General features: G+C 43.8%; 1 long non-coding RNA gene across 1 annotated transcript in view; it reads right to left on the reverse strand.

Annotated features, from left to right (window-relative positions):
* Positions 1-396: 396 nt before the first annotated feature.
* The window catches only part of LOC115029234, an 11,047-nt gene continuing 8,222 nt past the window's right edge, over positions 397-3,221 (reverse strand). The window contains exons 4-5 of the long non-coding RNA XR_003834788.1: positions 2,837-3,007; positions 397-438 (exon numbers count right to left, since the gene is read on the reverse strand). This is a non-coding gene — a long non-coding RNA (uncharacterized LOC115029234). The remainder of the gene's footprint in view (positions 439-2,836; positions 3,008-3,221) is intronic.

A 3,221-nucleotide genomic window follows, 5' to 3' on the forward strand; every position in this document is an offset into this window, starting at 1 on the left:
AGCTGGTGTAGCAGTGTATGTCATAATTCCAGCACTTAAGGACAGAAGGAGGAAGACTGTAAGTTCAGGGCCAGTATAGACTGTATAATAAAAGCCTGTCTCAAAAGACAACAATAAAAATACAAGGCCTAAGTATAAACAGACAGACAAGCAAACAAAGCTCAAATGTTGCCATTTCACTTCTCCATGTTCTTTCTGTTTTTGCTGTGCCGTGCTTGAATAGCCTGTCACAGTTACTACTAAGCCACATGCAGGTCAACATTTACTTTGTTTTTGTCTAAAAAGTGTTTTCCTTTTATTTTTTGGCCATCAGGAAATAGTAAGTCTGGGGTCTACATTTTAGTCACTGCATTTACAGACATTAATAGTCAGAAAGCCCAACTCTTTAAGCAATATTTTATTATATGTGGGAGATTTTCTCTGCCTTGGCCTTGTAACCTGTAAGCCACAAACAGAAATTACTAAGTTCTTGGAGTCACTCATATTTATGAACATATAAGGATGTTATGAACTCTTAATATAAATGTATTATTATGCTTAGCTTACTATAATTAATGACAGGCCCTGAGTAGACTGAAGAAAGGGAATGTGTCCATCCTATAGAGATACTGCTTTCTAGATACATTGTAACATTACTTGCCTGGCACTTGTGTGGGGATAATCACAGTTCATTTATTGTTGACTAAAACTGAGACCTGGACAATACATTGTTCTAATTTATCTCATCTGTTTCATTGATTTCTCTGATTCCTCCTCTACTTTGTTTTTTTTTTTTTCCTATTGTTTCAGTTTTTTGAGGGGTGGGATTCTTATATGTTTCTGAGGCTCTGTCTGAACTCCTGCTTCCTCTGTTTCCACTGCTCTGGGGCTGGGATTACAGGCGTGCACCACCACAGCGGGCTCTCCTTGTTGTTCTTTAGAGCTGTTCTCTGAAGCTTCAGGTGTGCATCCCTTTGTTAAATATCTGTTGGCTACCACTGTGGGAGGAGGATTGTGCTTGAACTTGGGCCATGCAATTGACTAAGACAAAGTTGCAGTGGGAGACAGAGATGTTACATCACAAACATAAATGTGCTTGAGGTGCCCAGAGACTACACTGGAACTCCCGATTCTGCCTAGGTATAGCTGAGGCTAAACCAGTTACCATGCTAGAGCAGAAAGATAAGCCTCAATGCTGAGTGCTTGGATTGAAAGAGCCCTGGTACACTGTGCAGGGCAGCCTGCGTTATTCTAGGATGTGGCTCTGTTTATAATCCACTAGAGGTTACAGAAAAACTTGAAAATAATAGAGTCTTCTGAGGGGCTAGACAGATAACTCATCAGGGCAGATAAGAGCACTGGTTACTCTTCCAGAGGACTGGAGTTCAATTCCCAGCAACCACACAATGACTTACAACTAACTCCAGTCTCAGGGGATCTAACACCCTCTTCTGACCTCTGAGGGCACCAGGTATACACACAGTACACAGACACACATGCAGGCAAAACACCCATATACATATAATAACCAAAAAGAGACGTGAGAAAAAGAAAAAGTCTTCCACAAAGACAGAGCAGAGGGCAGGGCACAAAGCTGTTTCCATAGCTTCTCCAGGAAAGAGAGACTCAGACAGGTTGTGTGGAGGGGATGTGTCAGGGGAATTGATGGGGAGAATATAAATTTGCACGATAGTTGTTGTTATTACTTAGACAGCACACTGTTCCAAACAGTTAAAAGGGGCCGGTGAGATGGTGCATTGGTAAGAGCACTGGCTGCTCTTCCAGAGATCCTGAGTTCAATTCCCAACAATCAAAGAAAGGGTTGTTCAAAACTGTCTGTAAAGGGATATGGTGCCCTCTTCTGGCAATCAGGTGTACATGCATCAGTTAATATCATGAGGTATTACTATTTCTATACCATTGTACAGAGGAAACTATCGTGGTGCCATTCAAATTTGCCCACAAAAATTTCTGGTTCTTTTAAAGACGTGGAGCCCAATCCTATGACTCTATAACTAATGAAGTAGGGCAGAAGTCTGTGGTCTCTGTAAACAGCACAGCATCAGAACGTTGATCCACGTGAGACAGGCAGGAAGTCTGGTTCAACACAACTGAGTAGCCAGCATCAGTTCAGACTTCAAGAGTCTGACACCGGGAAGTTTATTTTAAGGATATTTAAGCACAGTACAATCTGGGGAAAAGGTCTTCTGGTGATAAATGACCCAGTCCCATGTATACAAAAAAGCTTAAGACGTGATTTCATTGAAAGTCTTTTCAAAGTACATGTGATGTGACCTCTTCCATAAAGATGGGTTCTATTGACTGGGAAGCAATGGTCAAGATAAAGACCCAGACGAAGACTGAAATAAACAAGGGTCTGGGGTAAGGGCGTGGGGGTGGGGGAGGTGTGGCTTAGCCATACAGATAGTGCAGACCACCATGCTATTAACCACCTCTGCTCCATTTGTAAAGTACGTGTGCCGTCTTCCCTAAGGATGGTTTTGACTGACGGATAAACAATGCACAAGATAAGGTTGTCGGGAGGAAGTCTGGGATAGATTTATGTCTGGGGGAGTCAGACGTGGCCTGGCCCTACAGTGAGCATGGGGGCACCAGGCTCTTATCCATTCCAGCGTTCTGGGTGGGGAACGGGTTATATACATGCCTTCCTTTAAAGAGCTAACCCTGTGTCTTTAAGGTTCCTGTTTTCCCAAGTGCTTAACTGTGAGCACAAGGACCTTGTCCCTCTCCACAGAAGTGACAAGCTGTGACCCTAAGATGAGGTTGTAAAAGGCACGGGGCCTTCTTGTACCCTCTCTAATGCATCATCCACCCTGGGGGAAGCCTGAGGGCTTACCTGGGAACTGAAGCAGCCTCGGGAAGTGACTCCCACTGTAGGAGACGATGACTTTCCGCTAAGAGCCATCTTGGAACTGCAGCCTCTTGTGCTCCGCCATGGGAGCAGCCACTTCAGAAAGGTTGCCTAACCACACTGCTGCCTTCAGATGTCAGCAGCTCCAGCTTCCACCTAAGCAGGGAGGGAACCTGTGCAACCCACCTGGCTAAGCCTCTCCCAGGTTCCTGACTCAGATTAACCTCAAAGACAGTAAATGTTGGCTAGTTGAAGCTATCGAGTTTTTCTTTTTTCTTTTTTAATTTATTAGATATTTTCTTTATTTACATTTGAAATGCTATCCCCTTTCCTAGTTTCCCCTCCAAAAACCCCCTATCCTCTCCCCCCT

The sequence above is a fragment of the Mus caroli genome, chromosome 14, assembly GCF_900094665.2.
Source record: "Mus caroli chromosome 14, CAROLI_EIJ_v1.1, whole genome shotgun sequence".
Taxonomy (NCBI): domain Eukaryota; kingdom Metazoa; phylum Chordata; class Mammalia; order Rodentia; family Muridae; genus Mus; species Mus caroli.